General features: G+C 41.6%; 1 pseudogene; it reads right to left on the bottom strand.

Moving 5' to 3' along the window:
* Positions 1 to 16,296: 16,296 nt before the first annotated feature.
* LOC121403698 lies at positions 16,297 to 20,662 on the bottom strand (annotated as a pseudogene).
* Between the last annotated feature and the right edge of the window lie 231 nt (positions 20,663 to 20,893).

Raw genomic sequence — 20,893 nt, 5'->3', positions numbered from 1 at the left:
AAAAAAGAAATAAAGGACAAATGAAAAGCTGCTTTGAATTAGCCATTCCATAACACACTAAAGGTTAACTTAAAGGTGAACCATTCTAAGTAAACCAGTGCTATTTCTATTCCATAGTAGTTGATACCATGATGGGCATTTATATAAGGGTCAGGAATCCAGGTACAAACCCAGTTTTGTCCCACTAAATAAAAAATGTATTTTCTCTCAAATGTCTTTGGGACAGATACAAGTCAATATATTCCATCCTTGTTAATCCACGGGGACTACAATTTAACAGTGACAGCTAAACAACAATTAAAGACACAATCTAATTCACAGCAAAAGTGTTTTTATTGGGGAGAATTAATATGTTTTCACAAAAAAGCCTCTACTTCACAGCATATAAAAATACAAAGTATTTCTTGTAGCCAAGTTAACGTGCTTGTAAAATGCTTCATGGCATGCTGCCGATATTGTCCTTAGTCTTGGTGATTCCATACTTGCACAATGCATTTGGCATATACAGTCATATGAAAAAGTTTGGGAACCCCTCTCAGCCTGTATAATAGTTTACGCCACTTTCAACAAAAAGATAACAGTGGTACAGTATGTCTTTCATTTCCCAGTAGTGACGGAACTACTGGGGGTGTAGGGGGTGCAGTCGCACCAGGGTGCGCACCCCCAGGGTCAGACTGAGGGGGCCCCGGGACCCACTGGGGCTGCTGTATCAGTGCACATGCCCTTTTCGGGCAGTCAGGGTAGGAAAGAAGCCACCGGATCTGGGACCCAGTCAGACCCTGCGCTCCCCCTCAGGCCCACTGGTGATATGGCAGTGCTACTCCAATCACTCTCACACCCCAGTGTGTGTGCATGTGTGTTCATTCTGACTCGGCTTCTACACATGCAAAGAAAGGCAGAATGGCAAGAGTAGCGCAGCAACAACAGAAAACCTTGTGTGCAGACCTCTCTGCTTCTCATCGCTCCTCCAGCACAGGATTTCCACTGTAAGTAAAATAATAATGCTAATAACGGCAACAACATACAGTCTCACTCCCCATGTGCCATTTCTCTGGGGCAGGTCTTGGGAGTGTGAGGCCAAACTAAGGAGAAGTTTTTTCCTGAGTATAACATGAGCTGACCCGTGTTCTGGTGCCTTTACTCAGGAGGATCTATGGACCCTGGCGGTGGGGCACAAATACAACTGCTGCTACCGTTACTGGCTTCTCTGTATTTAAATGTCAGTCTAATCAGAATTTAGCATGTGACTGCACTTAGCTGGCGGCTGGTGTCAGTGAGGCACCTGACCCTGGAAAAGGAGCAGCCGCCCCAGTGCCGTGGAGGGAAATGATAGCTCAGGGATAGGACAAATGGAGAATGAGCAGAGGGATCAGGTGCTGAGTGGAATCATCTTTTAGCTGAGAGTGGTGTGGAGATGACGGGACGGGGAAGTGCAGTTGTGTCTACTGAAGGACTGCTCGCTACCTGGAGGAACCCTATAGTAATGTCCAATCTGCAGCCCTCCTGCTTCAGTTGTTTTAGTTCTGTGTTTTGGAGCCCAGTAACAACTGGAGACACTCAGGATGGACATCCCTGTCATTTACACTGGCTAAAGTGACAAATTATTTCTGTGCTCTTTTCTTTCCTTCCTTGCAGCTCTGTGGGGATGTATGGGGAGCCCAGCAGGACCATTCTTGGCATTGCTGTCAACTTGTGCAAAATATAATAAAAGAAGGAAGTGTGCGAGTTGGGGGGTTGGGTATGAAGGGAAGCAAATCCTTCACCCAGTGGCGTAATTACCAGGGGTGTGATTACACCTGGGCCTACACCCCTTTGGGGCTTGCTGGAGTTGTGATAATGGTTATCGCTGGTGGCTGGGCTGGGGGAGATTTTACAGCATGCCAGCAGCACTCCAGTGATCGATTCATCGAGGGAAAGGCCCAACAGGGGGCCCAGGTGCCCATTCTGTACCAGGGCCAGCTGGCGAGTAGTTACGCCTGGGGTCCCCAACCAGTCTTCAACTGGGCCGCCGAGCCTAGGGTACAATTAACGCAGTGAGCATCAATTGGACACCGACCCCTCTGACCCCCTTCCGGCCCCTGGGCCAAAAAAGGTTGGGGACCCCTGAGTTACACCACTGTTTCCCAGGAACATCCGAGTACCAGGGCCAGAACAAGGGGTAGGCAGGGTAGGCCTAGGGCGCAGTAATAGCACTTCTTAGGGGGGCGATTTTTTTTTTCATTATTAAAATTTAGTTCCCAAGGCCCAAGTATAAAAAACATAATTGTATCAATCAATCAAACAAATCGCATGCCCCCAAGGGCCCCAACCCCTCTGGTGTTTGTTTAATCAGCTCTTTAATCAGTGCTCTCCCACCCTGGGAGGGTGACTTGGTTGGTGGTGCCTTCTTCTGTGATGCGCTGGCGCGATGATTCGCTGGCGTGCTGGTGCATTGGGCTACTGCCTGCGCAAGACGTCACATCATTCAAGGAGGAATAAGGATCGGTTTGGTTGGGCGGCTTGTGCCCGGCAGAGAGAGGAGGCCCTGCTGACTGTGCAGCGCTGAAGACTGTCTGTACTTCTGGCTGGGGCCCTGGCTGTAAAATCCTTCCTTGAAGTCACTTGTTGTTGGGCTGCTGCTGGCACAGGTACAGATCATGGGGGCTTGGGTGTTGGGGCATTGGCACTTGGCACATAAATCCAGATGGGGGGCTGCCTTGGGGGCCAAGATGGCCGCTGGTACAGATGGGGGGCTGCCTTGGGGGCCAAGATGACTGCTGGTACAGATGGGGGGGCTGCCTTGGGGCCTACATAAAATATCAAGTTATATATAAAGTTTATATAGGTGTTTTATTGTGATGCATTAACTGGTGATCTTGGGGTGGATATTATTTCATTCAATAATGAGTTTTCTTATATTAAAAAACCGTAGTGGTAAGGTGGGAAATGCAAATATTGGAGGGGGGTGTTGATTGGAACCCTTACCTAGGGTGCCAAACTACCTTGGCCTGGCACTGCTGCGTACTGGGGTGTTTTCTGAACAAACATTTTAAGTGAAGCAGTATTCAGATATATGAAATTCAATCAAATGTCAAAAACTGGCTGTGCAAAAAATGTGGGTAACCTTGTAATTTTGCTAATTTGAATGCATGTAATTGCTCAATACTGATTACTGGCAACACCAAATTAGTTGGATTAGCTTGTTGAGCCTTGAACTTCATAGGCAGGTGTGTCCAATCATGAGAAAATGTATTTAAGGAGGCCAATTGCAAGTTGTGCTTCTGTTTGACTCTCCTCTGAAGAGTGACAGCATGGGATCCTCAAAGCAACTCTCTAAAGATCTGAAAACAAAGATTGTTCAGTATCATGGTTTAGGGCAGGGCCTGCGACCTTCCCTTCTGTGGCCCCCCAGATGACACAGCATCTGTTTACTATGTGTAAGGTTTAAAAGGTATCACTACAGAGTTTAACTGGCCCCTGCTTTGTTTAAACCTCAAAATCACACTGTAATCCTCTGTATTCACACCTGTGCAGGCCCAGAAAAATACAGGAGCGGCATATGAGACTGAGTTACAGAGAATGAGAATGGTTACAGACAACCCAATCACCACCTCCAAAGACCTGCAAGAACATCTTGCTGCAGATGGTGTATCTGTACATCGTTCTACAATTCAGTGCAATTTGCATAAAGAACATCTGTATGGCAGGGTGATGAGAAAGAAGCCCTTTTTGCACTCACGTCACAAACAGTCGCTTGTTGTATGCAAAAGCTCATATAGACAAGACACAGTCATTTTGGAAAAAAAATGCTTTGGATTGATGAGACAAAAATTTCCTTCTTTGGTCATAACAAAAAGCGCTTTGAAAGGTGGAAGAAGAACACCACATTCCAAGAAAAACACCTGCTACCTACTGTCAAATTTGGTGGTGGTTCCATCATGCTGTGGGGTGTGTGGCTAGTTCAGGGACTGGGGCCCTTGTTAAAGTCAAGGGTCGGATGAATTCAACCCAATATCAACAAATTCTTCAGGATAATGTTCAAGCATTAGTCACAAAGTTGAAGTTACGCAGGGTTGGATATTCCAATAAGATAATGACCCTAAATCAGGATTCGGTTCGGGATTCGGCCTTTTTCAGCATATGCAAATTAGGGGCGGGGAGGGGAAGTGCGTGACTTTTTGTCACAAGACTAGGAAGTAAAAGTAGTTTATCCCTTCCCACCCCTAATTTGCATATGCAAATTAGGATTCGGATTTGGTATTCAGACGAATCTTTCGTGAATAATTCAGGGGTTCGGCCGAATCCAAAATAATGGGTTTGATGCATCCCTACCCTAAACACATTACGAAATCTACAAAGGCATTTATGCAGAGGGAGAAGTACAATATTCTGGAATGGCCGTCACAGTCCCCCCGACTTGAATATCACCAAAAATATATGGGATGATTTAAGGCAGGCTGTCCAATTTAACTGAACTGGAGAGATTTTTATGGACGAATGGTCAAAAATACCTCCATCCAGAATCCAGACACTCATCAAAGGCTATAGGAGGCGTTTAGAGGCTGTTACATTTAGAAAAGGAGGCTCAACTAAGTATTAATGTAATATCTCTATTGGGGTGCCCAAATTTATAGGATAAAGTCAAATTGTTGGAATAAACAGCTTCAAAGCAGTATTTTCAAACTGCATGCGTTTTTTATTAGCAGTGCAACACACTACATGTTTCGGGTGAAACCCTTTTTCAAGTGTCAAATTTATGCACCTGTCTAATTTTGTTATGATGCATATTGTATATTTTCTGTTACTCCAATAAACTTTATATCACTGCTGAAATACTACTGTTTCCATAAGGCATGTTATATAATAAAAAGAAGTTGCTACTTTGAAAGCTCAGCCAATGATAAACAAAACGTCAAAGAATTAAGAGGGGTACCCAAACTGTACGTAGATAGGCACCTGTCTAGGTTTCAATACTAATACAATGAGGGGGCTACAGAAAGCAAAACTGGCCTTGCACCTCTTCTTTAAAGACTGACAATAATCCTGTAACACTCGGGTTTATTTAAAATCTTTTTGAAGAAAATGTTGGGCCTGCACAGCACCAGATCTTCAATTACTCTGAATGCCCCAAATTGGACCTTTTTGGGGCCAAATGAGAGGGAAATCCTCCTGCTTTGCTTTACTTTTCCACTGTCTTTCACGCCACTGAAATTTAATGTAATATATATATATATATATATATATATATATATATATATATATATATATATATATATATCTTTATACGTTTCCCTGGCTGATAATAAAATGCAGCAATGTTGATGTGCTTGGCTTCTCCGTATGGAGTTTCATTATTCATTGGTAAGTAAAGTAAACAGAAATGCCCTGTAGAATAGCATTGAAAATTACTTTTGCTTTGGACAAAAGAAAATATTACTTGGAGAGCTATTTCTGGATACAGAGCACTGTGGTTTGGATGGACATATCCTGTGACTGATGGGTGAACGGTTAAATAAACAGCCAGAAAAAGTATAACACTTTCAGAAAGAGCACAAAAAGATTCCGTACTTATTTCATTTTCTTGGTCGGTAACCTTGTTCCTCTTATGCTAAAATTTTAGAACCAGAATCCAGGTGTAACAAATATGCTCAGTTAATGAATTTTCTATGGAGGAATTTTCACACAAGGTGCAACAACTCAATATTCATTCTTAATATCTGTCTGAATGATAGTCAAATCCAGGTAACGTGTCAAGAATGTTCTAAGTGTAGAAATATCATGTATGTGATTTATCCTTATACAGAATACATGATACTACAGGTTGGGTAATAATTAAACTGCTATTGGGATCCATTATCCAGGAAGATCCAAATTAAGGTACAGTCATCTGCCAAAGACTCCATTTTAAACAAATAACTTAATAAATTATTTCCTTTTTCCCTGTAATAATAAAACAGTAACTTGTACTAGTAAGCGGTCATTAATACTTACTGGAGGCAAAACAATCCTATTGGGTTTTCATTCATGTTTAAATGATTTTAAGGCAATACTCATGCAGATTTACATTCCTATTGGACGAACGATTGTCCGGTGCCATCTCCCGACCTGCCTCTAACCATTCAGATTAAATAAAGTAGTAAAAGAACAGATCAGACAATGTTCTGTCCCTGACAGCAATCGTACGATAGTTATGTCCGACAAAAGCTGGTGACCGTCAAGCTCCTCTTAGAAGGCCAACCGTTGGTCAGGGTTCCACTTGGCTCAGAACAAGAATAAAGATAAAATATAGATAAAGCATTGCTGTATCAATTATTCAGAAGTGTTTTTAAGCTTATATTTTACTCTAGTTGACCTCCAAGCTGAACATTCTGGTTTATCTAGAAGTGCAAATAGATTAGAGTATCTGCCCAGATCTTACTCTGAATGATCTTCAGGCTGATCCCCCTATCACTGCTCCAAGTTCCACAGGTGGACCAATCACACAGTTTGTAGAATACCTATGTTTGCATAGATTAAGGTACAGAGGGCTTCTGTGTAAAGCTACAAGCAATGAGAAAACTAAGGAAATGTATTTGTGTTTACTCCTGACTGGTCGTGCCTCCAATGATTCCATTATACATCCCTTGATTTCTAGACACACCCACGTCTGACTTCTTATAGAGTATTAGGATATCCTAAAGTTTATCTGCTGGAGCACCAAGCACTTATAGCTCCAGCTTTAATGAGTTAAAAGGTTGAAGAGGGAAGCTCTTCTAAATGTAAATATTTTCTCAAGGAAGTACAGGTTGTCACTGGTAGAGAATCCTGATGATACAAGGACAATTGTTTGGCTATGATAAAGAGCAAGTACAGATATAATTGATTAATGTCTAATCTGCCCAATGCTAAGGCTCTAAGGCAATTGAGAATGACATTGGAATTGCAGGAGCGGCTAAGAAGATGCATGGAGAGGAACAGGTAATGAATTTAATAGGAAGGTAACAAAAAATCATCTGATCATCTGAAAGTTAAACACTGGTGATCCTTCAGTCAGGAAAATGTTTTCTGGTTTTAATGAGATATTCTGCAGTGTGAAGATTATTATTTTTTTTTAAGGAGAACTGGAACAGTGACAGCTTAATAACAGGCCTGGGTATTTATGCTGCTTTCGCGTATAATTTGAGCCCTATAAATAGATGATTGTTATAAAGAAAATGCATATGCTTTCCAGGCATCAGCAGAAAATGTTCTGGAGAGGAAACACAGAACTTCAGAGTTCTTTTCTGGACGGTCTCTATTTGAAGTTTTGACACAATATGTACATGTTTACCTTGTAGCACAGTGCTCGCCTTACACTATATTTATGCTATGAGATGCCTACTAGATGATGCACTCACTTGTTTTGGGGTCAGAAATGTAAACGAATGATGGGAATGGCATAGTAGCAGCTTCCTCTTTTTCACTATGCCCTTCCCACCTCCTCATGGCAGCTCTAAATGTCACATGACTTGGTGGGCTCCACTAGTCGGCAGCACAGGGGCAGTTACACTCTCTTCATTATGTATAAATGGTCTCATAGGAAGTTTCCTATCTCCTTCAAAACTGGCTATTCCTGTGATACAAGATGTACACAGAGGCTAAATATACAGCACCCTACTTACAACAATAACCTTCATAACTAATAGTTTACACTCCCCCAAGTCAATGGTATTTATAAATGGTCGTCTAGGCAGTTTCTCTCACTCCAAAAAGTCAATTCCGTGTTATTGTATCAACTGTAAATACAGAAGGGAGATTTCTTGAGGGAAGAAACATGTCTGCATTGATTTTCATAATTGATCTCTTCAACTTAGGTTTGGCTGGGTGTTATAAGATGGGCGAGTGGAGCATTATTGTAGTCTTTTATTAACTGGAAAGTTTTTATTCCCCTAAATCAGTGGCTCCCAAACTGTGGCAGTGGGGCCTCGGCATGAAAGACAGATACGGTGAAATCTATGTGACCTCCTAGATACACCTAAAGCCCAGCTTGAAGGTCATTTTCTGTAAAATTTGCAATAAAAAAGTAATTGCCGACCAAGATATACTGGTAACTATAGTTGGAACTATGACTGAAACATCAATATCTTTCTACTGTATAACCATTTTCTACTGTATATCCATAGCCATTTACTGGCCTAAGTGAGTTCTGGGCAATGGTTGCTCCATCTAAGGCAGTGATACCCAACCGGTAGCTCGCAGCAACATTTTGCTCTCCAACCCCTTGGATGTTGCTCTGAGTGGCCTCAAAAAAGGTGCTTATTTTTGAATTCCAGGCAAGTTTTAATTGCATAAAAACTAAGTATAGTGCCAAGTAGAGCCTCCTGTAGGCTGCCAGTTTACATAGGAGCTATCAAATAGCCAATCACAGACCTTATTTGGCACTTTTTCATGCTGGTGTTGCTCCCCAACTCATTTTACATTTGAATATGGCTCACTGGTAAAAAAAAGGTCTAAGGGGACAAAAGTTGGACCTCCAAGGGGTTTTGAAATTATATAATATTTATGGACCACCAATGTAGGGTTCTATTACCTAATGCAGGTTGGAAGATTTGTTTGGCAGCAAATCATTGCATGCATATCCGGTATTCTTGCATACAACATGATATTAACGTTTGCTGCTGCTGCAAAAAATAGAGAGATTAAAATAATTAACTATATAATAAGTAACTATAAAAACTGATGCTCATGTATCATCCAGGCAATGATTACAAAATTTGGGGGGTTGAGGAAGCACTCTTAAAGAGATACTAACATTAAAAAATGACCTTTTTTATTATCTATCATAACATTGTCTTTGAATAAAATTTATAATTTTGCCATTACAGTATTTGCCTGATGCTTTTACATTACCTTTCTTACTACCCTGTTCCTCTATGAGGGAGCTGCCATTTTTGTGCAGTAGTCGCCGTTAGCATTAGAAAGTCTAACTGACATCTTGAGAATGGACAGTCAGGTTGGCAAAACAGTCAGGTTTAGGAACTTCAAGTGACAAGTGACAAACGCAGAACTATCAGAGAAAAATGATCAACATGAGCTATAGGCAACTTTTTATGTAGATTAACATTTTGAAAATAAATCTTTTAGTGTCAGTATCACTTTAAGGCTACATCAAAGTATATTTAAGTATAATGGAAGAGCTACTTACAATGCACATTCCTTGGTCCCCTGTCTCATAAGTAATTCAGTATAAATGCAAGTGCATGTGTTTACAAAACAGGGTTTTTAGTTACAAAGTTATGATCATAAAGTTGGAAAGCCACCATACCACGTCAAGGTAAACCCCATATGGCGGTCCCTAACTTGTTTATCTCAGGTCATAGTATAAAAAGACTTAGTTCTCTGCATAATAGCATTACCTGTATTTAGTGTGTGTTCAGTGTGAGCAACCATTCCACAGTCAAGTCATTTTTGGACCCAACTGGTCTTCTGGCTGCTCTGTATTTTCATTGGTTTGATCCTGCTCCCACCACTATGCTTTTTTTGGGTCCATGTGCTGTTCAGAGTAGGACAGTTTGATTATTTTGCTGGCAAAATATTCAACTTCAAAACAAGGACTTTCAGAGGGCCATTGTAACCATATGCAAATCCGTTTGACCAATAAAGAAGCAACTGCTTCAACTAATTAAGTTCAGGACCATGAAGGTTAATAGCATTCAAATAATCAGCAACCAAGAAAGGGAAGAAGATAAAAAAAAAATATGTATAAGTGACACAGTGACTGGAATCGTCTTCTGAAATAGGAAGATAAAAAGCAAATTCTGAAATGATTGCTAACGGCAAGTTCAACAGACACCCCAAAGGTCACATAGCAGCTGTGCTTTATTCTATAGGGAGCCCGCTGAGCCCCTGCCAAAACTTCTTGTGTTAATTGCAGGCTGCCTTTTAATCTACAAATACTCCAAAAACTACATGCCTACATCTATTTTAAAGGCTTGGTGTAGACTTTGGGACATATTTATCAAAGAGTGAAGTTAGAGATCGCCACAGTCCCCTAGAGTGAAATTCCGCCACTCTCCCTTCATTTCTATGAGATTTTTAAAAGAGTATTTATCAATGGGTGAAAGTTCATCCTTTGATAAATACGCCTTTCAAATTCCCATAGAAATGAATGGAGAGTGGCGGAATTTCACTCTAGAGGACTGTGGCGATCTCTAACTTACCTCTTCGATAAATATACCCCTATGGCTAAACAGCCAAACATGGAATCTTTAAAGGAGAACTAAACCCCCCTTTAGCCAAAAGTCCCCACTGGCCCCCCTCCCTGTGCAAGGGGGAGGCAGGGAGGGGCTCACCCCTCCAAAAAAAGGAGGGGTGAGAAGATACTGTAAATTGTAGGGTTAGAGATGGAGTGTAAGGGCTTTATGCACAATTGTTTTTTTCCACAGCAAAGAACCTCAAGAAGAGGAGCAGCCAATGAGTTTATATTCCCTCTGTCACAGTGAAATGGTGAGTTCACGTGGAAGACAACTTGATGCATTTGGAGCTTCACTAATGCTGAGTTATAAGTACAGGCTGAGTTAAGTCACATGTCCTTGCTGTGGAACGCATGTAAAACCCACCACAGTGGGAGGCAGGGAAAGCCCTTGTCTGTAAGACTCCCAAATAAGAAATGGGGACGTACACAGGAGACTATACAATTTAGGAAGAATAAAGGTAATATTTATAAAAGGATTCTCTCTAGCTTAAAGAAAAAAATGAAGCGAAAGATGTAGAAACAGACAGTGCATATTCCTTACAAATATTATATATACAAAGCATGGCCATTACTAGCATTCTATCACAAAGCAATAACATGGGGAGCAACACTAAAACACAGGCACCAACTCAAAGCAATACATGAAATTAATGCAAAAACATACAGAATAGGCAATAACCTAATACAAATACACACATAATACAGTCTAACTGAGGCGCAGTATAGAGAGAGACATAACACAGCTCAATAACACTAACCTAACACACACAAGACTCAAGCTGTACCTATTGCTTATGTACCCAAAAGCCAAAAGCTACTAAATCAAATACTGGCACAATGCTCAGGCCTTTCCACGTAGTAGAGCACCATGTCCTGCATCTGCTAAAACCATTATACACATCACATAATCCAATATGCTTGTTTTGCCATCAGCACTGTGTAATCCTAGCTTAGTACGTATCAATTGCCATTTGCAAACAAATCAGTCAAAAATTAAGAATTGTTTGTTTAAGCAAGACTTATGTGTAACTTGGAGCTTTCTGGAAACTGGGTTTCTAGCTAAGTTTGTGGTTTGAGGACATGGTGAAGTTATATTTTAGGTTCATCCTGATAAGTGTCTTGTTGCATTTCCCCTTTAACTACCAGCACCCACTTGCAGGCAGGGGCGTAACTACAGAGGAAGCAGACCCTGCGGGTGCAGGGGGGCCCAGGAGGTTTAGAGGGCCCCATGAGGCCCAAATAATGAGCAATTTCAATATCTATTGGTAGAACAGGAAAACCTCTGGATATGTTTGGGGCCCTAAAATGAATTTCCTGTGGAGCCCAGTAACATCTAGTTATGCCACTGCTTGCAGGGCTGGATTTCCAAGGCTAGATCCCGGGAAACACAAAATCAATTGGCATTTACGGACTGCAAGAAGTTACTGCTTTTCAATAGCAAACATCTCATTGGCTGCTGTAGGTTCCTGTGCCAAGAATTTCATGTGAGTTATTTCAGTTGGTGCAATTCTGCAATCCGTAATTATTGGCTAACAATAAAAATACATTGCAAGCATTCTGAGAAAAATACCTTGGTGCTCCGAACGATTTCAATGTATTTTTATTGTCAGCCAATATAGGTATCACTTCTACAATACTTTTGTATTTGTTTTATTTGTTATTTTTGCTACTGGCTAACATGTTACCACAGTGTTTATTTGGTCGTAGGCAAGTTGTACATGCGTGTGCACTCTAGCAGCAGTCAGCAATATCGCATATCAAACACTAGTCAGTTCATTAAAGTCTTCTCTTATAGGGGCAAATTCACTAAGATTCGAAGTTGCGCCAGGCACAACTTCGCTGCACTTCGCCGCACTTCGCCAGGCGAAGTTTCGCCAGCGCTCCGCAAATTCATTAAAATCCGAAGTTGCGCTCAGGGGAAGCGTAAGTTTGCGAAGTTGCGCTAGCGTTGATTCGCTATGTAAAGCGAAGTTACGCTAGCGAAGGCTAATTTGCATACGACGCCAAATTCAAATTTCAATGGAGGAATACGTATCAGCACTACAAATGCCTAGAAAACCTTCAAATCATCAAATAAAAATTTTATTTTGCCCTACACATGTGCCCGCTGTCTAGGTAAGTTGCCATGAGTCAGGAAATGTAGGGGGGAAGGAGGGGAGCCCCTAAAAAATTTTCGATCTTTTTCAGCCTATCACCCATGTTGTAGAAAACACGCCAGCGTTTTTTGGGACTTAGAAAAAATGTTTACTTTTTTTTAAACAATCCCTATCTACTCTATTGCGCTTCGCCAGGTCTGAGGTGGCGAAGGAAGTCTAGCGTAAAAGGTAGCGCTCAGTACACTGCGCAAGTTAGTGAATTTGCATAGTTACATCGCTAGCGAAACTTCGCCAGGCGTAAGGGTGCGAAGTAACACTAGCGAAACTACGCCAGCGTTCGTTAGTGAATTTGCGCAGTAACGAAATTGACAAACGCTAGCGAAGTAACGCTAGCGTTCGGCGCTTCGGCGCTTAGTGAATTTGCCCCATAGACCCCAGCAGAAATCTTCCGACAGATTGATTTGTTTATTGCTAAAATAATGGAATTTAGACGGACTATGCGCCTCATTATACTTGTGATTCTAATAATCCTAATGCAGCCGCGGCTTTCTATGTGAGGCCTGTACTGCTTATCTGTGGAATACAGAGCACAAGTGCTGACACATTGATAAAGTGCAGCTATACCCAGGTTATACGGACACTGTACTAGGCACGGCCATCATACTGCTCTCAGTCTCTGCAGGATCAATGAGTAGTGATGGGCGAATTTTTCTTGTTTCAACAAATAATTCACAAATTTCCTGCAAAATTGTGAAAAATTTGCAGAACAAGGATTTTAGCGGCCGTGTCAATTCTGATGCTCGCGTCAATTTTGACACTGCCATTAAAGTTAATGGGTGTCTGAATAATGTTGACGGGTGACAGTTTTGACGCAAGCGACGTTTAATTTTCTTCGCAGTTTGCAGATTTATTTGCCAGCAGCGAAACTTAGAAATTTGCACTCCTGTCGAATTTATTCGCTCATCACTATAAATGAGAACCAAAACTATCTATTGCTGACATTTATCCTGGTAACTTTCATCTGATAGAAATGTGCTTTAAATGGACTGTAATCATAACCAGGTTTCTAGGGTAACCAATGTGCTAGAGTAGCCAGGGTGATCTGTTCTTGGAGAATCTGGCAGTCAGAAAATGCATACATGCACATAAGATGTATTTTGTAACAACTTCTTAGTTCATTAAAGGGGTTGTTTACCTTTGCATAAGCTTTTAGTATGGTTTATTTATTATTATTTGTGCTTTTTGAGTTATTGAGCTTTTTATGCAACAGTTCTTCCCTTTGCAATGTCAGCAGTCTGGTTGTTAGGGTCCAAATTACCTTAGCAACCAAAAACTGATTTTAATAAGAGACTGGAATATGAATAGGAGAGGCACTGAATAGAAAGATAAATTTGTAGTCTTACAGCTCATTTGCTTTTTAGATGGGGTCAGTGACCCCCATTTGAAAGCTGGAAAGAGTCAGAAGAAGAAAGCAAATAATTCAAAAACTATAAAAAAAAAATGAAAACATAAAATCCAATTAAAAAGTTGCTTATAATTAGCCATATTTAGACATGCTAAAAGTTCATTTAAAGGTGGGCCGCCCCTTTAAGTACTGGAAAGGAAACCTCCAACACCCACCAAATGTTATTTTCCAGGTGGACATCACTTATTTATGGGCCCAGCCTTTCTGCATTGCTAGGGGACCCCTTTTCTCTAACCCTGGGTAAATGTATGCCAGAAACCTACAGACTCTTACCCCCTGATGCCATTTAATTATATATTTATACACATGAAATCATCAGACGAGCAGAGAAGAAATACAGTCAGATTCTGATTAATTTGTGAAGTGAAAAACACTGCAGCTGTAGGAAAAGAACTATTGTGAGACCCAGAGCAGGCCACAAGGTGGCACATAGAGGAAAGCTAAAATTAGCTGCAATAAGCTATAGAAGTTATTCTTGCTCACGATCAGGAGGAATTAAAAAAAGACATCAGGATAAACTGAATGAGTTGCTTCTGCAACATGGATACTTTGTCAGGAATTTGTTCTAATGAATTTGTTTTCCATTTTTCTGAGTGTCAAGAAGAAGCAGCTGTAGAAATGAGAGGATATCAGAGGATAGATATCAGAGGATATTGTTAATATAGGCCATTTTGCTTTATTTTAACATTTTCCCCAAGGTGCCCTTCTAATTCTTGCAGCAATGCACTTGATGCCCTATCCTAAATCCACTAATTGTTCTCAGTAAAGCCTTGGCAGTAAATGGGGGGGGGGGGGGTGAGCGGAGCGTGCAAGGTTCATTTTTAATTAGCCTTTCAACATGTGAATTATTTAAATGGCTAAGGGATAAGGCGTGTTGCCTTTAGCTCACCCCTAAGGCTTGAAAAAGGCTGGATTACTGGCCAAAACGTTAGTCTCCCAGTAATAAATATAATGTTTATTTTTTTGCACTTTAAAACATGAATGCGGACTTCATTTTGATTTGATGTTTGGGCATAAAACATGCCACTTGCTTTACTTTTTTCCACAGGGCAGAGAGGGGCTATGTCCTATCAGAGGATGTCAGGAGGAGTATGGGAGATGTACAACTGGATGTCTAACTATCTTTATCAGCAAATTAACTATAACGGAGGGGCTTGAAAGAGAGAGCATTTACACTTGTCTGTGTCTGATCCACGGTGTTACTATGCCTTTAAAATAACTATTGCATCATCACTTATATGTGTGATAGAATTTCTGTTTTGGCTAAAAGGAATAAGATAACATCCCAGTGCTGTATATAAAGAGAAGGACTGACACTGAGCAAAAGAGCCAATTCTGTGGCTGGTTAGATGGGACAGGCCTGATAAAGCTTGGCTTGTGCCTGACATTAGCGCTGACATTGTGCTACGTCTCTTCATTGTTTACAAAACTGGAGAACGGCTGTTCAGCTTCACCACGAATAATAGACATGAAAGCTAATAACATATTTGTCAGTGTCACTGGGGCAGATCTATAATCTGTGTGTCAATCTCGTTGGAAATATATGTAGGGTAATGGGAAACATTTTCTCTCAGCAAATTAAACCTCTGCCAGTTGTGCCCTTTAGTGCTCCGGGGGACATATACTAATTACATTGCTAAGCAGGGCATGAGAAATAAGGGAGTGCAATTAGGATATTAAGTCTATGGTGATGTATTTAGCGTTCCTACCTTACTTCACTGGGGTCCTAGACTTCATTCTACCCAAGGCACTACCTGCAAGGAGTTTGTATGTTCTCCCTATGTCTGTGTGTAATTTCTCCCACACTCCAAAACATACAGGCAGGTAAAATGGCTCCTCATAAATATTAGGATTATGATCAGGGCCGGACTGGGAGAAAAAAGCAGCCCTGGCAAAAAAAAATCAAAGCAGCCCACTTCAGGTATGGGATTGTTTATCTGGAAACCCATTGTCCAGAAAGCTCCAAATTACGGAAAGGCCATCTCCCATAGACTCCATTATAATCAAATAATCCAAATGTTAATTTATTTCCTTTTTCTCTGTATTAATAAAACAATAGCTTGTACTTGAACCAAACTAAGATATTATTTGTATTTATTGGGGAAAAATCCGATTATTGGGTTTATTTAATGTTTATATGATTTTCTAGTAGACTTATGGTATGAAGATCACCCCAGTGCAGGCATATGAGTTATTGAATTAGGGCCAACTGCTGTGTTTTCTGTAGCAAACAAACTGACGATCAGTTGAAAATGTGGAGTCTGTATGGACTGGTGATTGGCCATAATCCTAAAGTGGAAGAGGGGCAACCAGAGCCTGCAGATGAGTTATGTGCACTGGAATGACCTAGGCCCCTTCTGATGAGGCTTCAGGAACCCCTATAAATGCCAGAGAGGGCCAAAATCCTAGCCTGTTTATAGTAGAGGGGTCTGTGCAGTGAGACACGGTATATGCCTTGTAGGGGCCACACAAATTAAACTCATATCGGCTCTACTGGGGTTCTGGCTGTAATGTCCATTTGCATAGCTGAGGTCTGTGAGACCCTATGGATAGGAGATCTGTATAGGAGATTGGTGGGATCCCCTCAGGGAAAACTGTTGGTCTGTTTGGCCAAAGACAAACGGCCTCCCCTGGCAGAGTTGGCCGGCGGCGGCAGGCCCATCACTTTCTCCAGGAGGGGCGGCGGTGGAAACAGCAGCTGATAGCAATGACAATCCCTGCCATTTGCAGGTCGTAGGGGGGTGCCACGATGTCCAGGAAGGCAGCGGGCCCATCCAAAGGGCTGATCTGATTCAGGTTCTCCCTGTGCGGAGCCAGCAGGCAGCGCGGTCTGTTATCCCCAAACTCTCCCACGGAGCGCATCGCTGCCCGCCGCACAGAGCCGCACTGGTAGGAGAGCAGCGGAGGGATAAAAGTGAGAGGTTTGAGGGGCTCCTTGCCTGCTGCCCCTGCCGCTTGCAGGCGATCAAAGCCGCTAATGCGGAACTTGACTTGCTCCCAGACCCACATCTTCTGCCCGCACCCGGCTCATTTTCCGCAGCTGTCCCAAGCTCTCCGCCAACGGGCTCAGGCCGACCCCTCCGCTGCTGTGAAAAGTCTGCCAGGCCACCTTCTATATCGGAGAGCTAATCTCGTCCCAAGTCATCTCCCTCTGGCTCCTGTCAGCGCTTCGGCGAGGAGCTCATCCATGCTGTATGCCTTCAGCGCTCCCGCTTGCTCCTTCTCAGCCGGGAAACAATATTGTGACAGAGAGGCCCATGCGGGCCATTTACATATCAAAGACAGCGGCCCAACGGGCATTTGCCCGAATTCACAAATGGCCAGTCCGGGCCTGATTATGATCACTGGGGCAGAGACTGATGTGAATGATGTAAAAACTCTGTAAAACTCTGTAGAAGATGCTGCCACTATATAAAGTCTAATAATGAAATAATAAATATATGTATGGTTTGTCTTGTAACTATGTTTCTCAGGGCTGCAAGTTCGCGTATGGGATCTGTTATCCAGAATGCTCGGGACTGGGGTTTTCATATCTTAAGTCTATTAGAAAATCACATAAACATTAAATAAACCCAATAGGCTGGTTTTGCTTCCAATAATGGTTAATTATATCTTAGTTTGGATCAAGTTCAATGTTACTGTTTTATTATTACAGAGAAAAAGGAAAAAATAATTTTTAAAATGTTGATTAGTTTGAGAAAATGGAGTCCATGCAGGGGTGCTGCACCAATGAGGCGAGTTGAGAAGCGCCTCAGACGGCAGCGCCCCACTAGGTACCAGGGGCAGCAAAAATGTCGCTCCTGGTACTTTAAGAGCCTGGCAGCAACAGCAAGCTGCCTCAGGCGGCGGAGGGGCCAGGATCACCCCTGAGTCTATAAAGTCTTTCTGTAGTTCGGAGCTCTGTAGATAACGGATCCCATACCCGTATTAAGAAGCATTAAGTGTTTTCAAAACAGGCTTAAGGCCAATCCCCAGTAGGTTTTATTCACATGTGATATATGAGCTGGAATTACATGTAGGGGTGAATTGGGTAGAGTAAGGAGACCCTTTTTTTTTTTTTTGCTTTTTAAATATTTTCGTTTTAATTTTCCTGTTTCATCTCTAAAACCCCAACCAAAAAAAAAATGCAACATGAGAGATTCTCTCATACAGTGAATGGCAAGAATAAAACACACAAGATCCATCTCATTTAACAGTATGTCGGAATTGGTGGGGAATACTGTACATCATGGGGACTAAAGGCTGGGCTTTACATATAGCCATTCTCTTTCTGTACGCCAACCACTTGGATATAATGTCACACACTGTGCATGTAGCCAGAATCGGGCTCTATAATGATCCATGGCATTAGCAGGCAGACGTTAGCCTCAAAGTTCCATAAAGAAAAAGAGCATCTCTGTGCTACAGCATATACTGAGTTAAATTATAAATGGAAAGACAATTCTGCAGCAAGCTTTGCCTTTCCCTGGGCAAAATCAGTGTTATTAGACAACCGACCAGCACTTCCCATCAAATGATTCATTCCTAGTTGGCAACTGTCTGTGAATGTGATGGGCACCCCAACTCTCTCTTTTCACTGACCTTTCATGGATGAGAAATCCACACCTCCCATGTTCAGAGCTGCCACAAGATAAAGAGCAAAGCTGTTATCTGACCTATAGATATCCAGGAATTAATGATTTAGAGGGCTGGAGGATAGCAGTGAGGATAGAATGCTGAGACTCAATATGGCCGAGTCCCTTTCCAGCTGTGGCCACTACACTAAGATGTAGTGGAGTAACCCCCAGAAAAATAAAAAACCTCTGCAAATCATCTCTTCCCCCTCACTTGTTAGCAAGGGGTAGAAGTTTACATGGGGAACATATAGTGGGGGTTAAGCTAAGGAAGGTGTTGCCTGGGGAATACCAGTTCCACACAATTTCCTTTTGGTGGAGCACAGAACTGTTCTTGCTCACTAGCCCTGACTATGGCAGGCTGACACTTACTAGCCGCATTCACTGGGACCCTGTTACCCTTACTTCAGTAAGAAATTGATATCTTATGGCTTGGTCTTCAACCCCTGTTACTGGCATATCCACCTCATGCTACGATGGAGTCCAGAACGACACTGAGCACATGTTCCCTCACCTTTTTTTACAGTGGGCAACAAAAACTGCTAAACTACTTCTTGGGCCATTGGGGAATGCCTCCGTAATACCACAGATATATATTATTGACCAAGGACACGCTAAAGAGTAGAGGAACTTAACGGAACCAACCAACTCCAGTTCTTCAGCTTCACCAAATGTTGGCAAAAAGTATAGAAGGTTCTGAGAATTTCAATTTATTCAGCAGTTGCTCGGCCATCAACATTCAATCACATTGTACAGTCTTAATAGTGTACAAGAGTATATGTTTATACGCTGTTCTGTTCAAAATAGACTTCAGCTTCAACATTGATTCTCCATTAGCCCCAAAAAATCCTCCATCCTGTCCTGGTGTCTCCTTCCCTCTAACCGTCTGTACTTTTTCTCAGGGGATTTCTCATAGACCTTCTCTGTGGAGGAAACTTCACTATGAGGTGCTTTTCTCAGGGCCCTTGTATAAGGGGTTCTAGTATGCCCTCTGCCCAGGTGGGTCATAACTGGGAGTGTTCCTGCTACAGCTGTCTCTTCTCTCTCTTGCCATGCTCTGCTTAAGCCTCTGAAGTCCATTACGTGGCTGACAGGTTCCTGACATGCTCTCTCTACTTTTTCTTGCCAGATCATTACCTGCTTCTTTTAGAACATTAGACCTTCCTGTTTTTCTACAACTTACTATAGGGTTTTCCTACACTTGGGGCTCTAGTAGAGGTCACTTCCAGTAAATACATCCCTATTTTCTTTTTAACTGTAACAGTGGTGAAGAATGCATATTAAAACTATTCCCTAGTGTTTCAAGCTGGCCACAGCCTGCAGTTATCTCAGCTGTCACTTGCTCATATTTCTGTCCCCAGAAATGGCTATTGCTATAATTAAAGCAGGATCCTACTAACAAATGAATACCACAATAAAAGTACCAATCTCACTCTAGCCATAAATATTTGCGTCTAAGTAAACCTGATCAAAACCATCTGCCAGAGTTGTTCAAAGATGTCAGAGTATTTGCTTATTTTCACACTAGATGGCAGCGCTTGAACAGAGAACTAGAGACACGAGTTGGTGCTGATATAAGGTCATTAGTATGTATATCACTTAGTTAAATGGAAATGCCATTAATTTATTGATACTTGTCTTTAACAAATTGGTTTTTGGGTCCCTAAAAGGATGACTACCTCACAACAGTTTTGCTCCTTATTTGAGACCTCCAGCATCAATATTTATTATACATTTGGAATGAACTTTTAAAAGACCTAACTGACGTTATGTACCCTTTGTAAGATGTTCCACTGTAAACACAGTCCCAAGCTTCCACTGTCCACAATCCATTTGGACATATGTGAATAAGTTACTGCATTATGCTGTGTATGTGCATTGTCGAGTTTTGTTAATTTTCACCATTTTGTGAATTTTTCGGCAAAGCAAAACAGGACAGATTCACCCATCACTATAGCAAGTGATTAAAGCTTAAAAGTAGTTTCTCAAAAAACAAAGAAAAGCATATAAAGTGCCATTCATAACAGTGACCCTATAGGCATATACCATATCAATACACATGCTGTTGCATATATGTTCCCTACAACATCACTAAGCATGTCTCATAATTGTCCAAACATCCCAAAAAAAGCAGCACACAGCTATTAATGAGTGTTTGCTAAAGCATGAGTGGGACTTCCCTACGATAATTACAGGTCTCTACCTCTTTGGCGTTTTTGCTTGGGATTCTCTTTGCATTCTGATTTTCTGTTTCCACCTCCATCTCTGGCTGGAGATTTTTTGCTGTCTGCCACATTCCTTCACATTTGATGTTTGGTGCCTGCTCATGTGTGATTTAATTTTACCGCCACTTTAGCACACTTCTAGTTATTATGAGGATCTTGTCTTATAAGGAGATGTTACTTATATGTTGCACGTGACCCAATTCTGTCTGCATTCAGGACAATTTTTAATAATATAGATCCAAAATTATTATACGTGTGGCTCAGTAGGATCATTAATTGTTAATTAGCAAATACAAAGTGAA

This window comes from Xenopus laevis, chromosome 4S (genome assembly GCF_017654675.1).
Source record: "Xenopus laevis strain J_2021 chromosome 4S, Xenopus_laevis_v10.1, whole genome shotgun sequence".
In the NCBI taxonomy this organism is placed as follows: domain Eukaryota; kingdom Metazoa; phylum Chordata; class Amphibia; order Anura; family Pipidae; genus Xenopus; species Xenopus laevis.
Note: the sequence above shows the minus strand (reverse complement) of the source record. Positions and strands in the feature narration are given on the sequence as shown.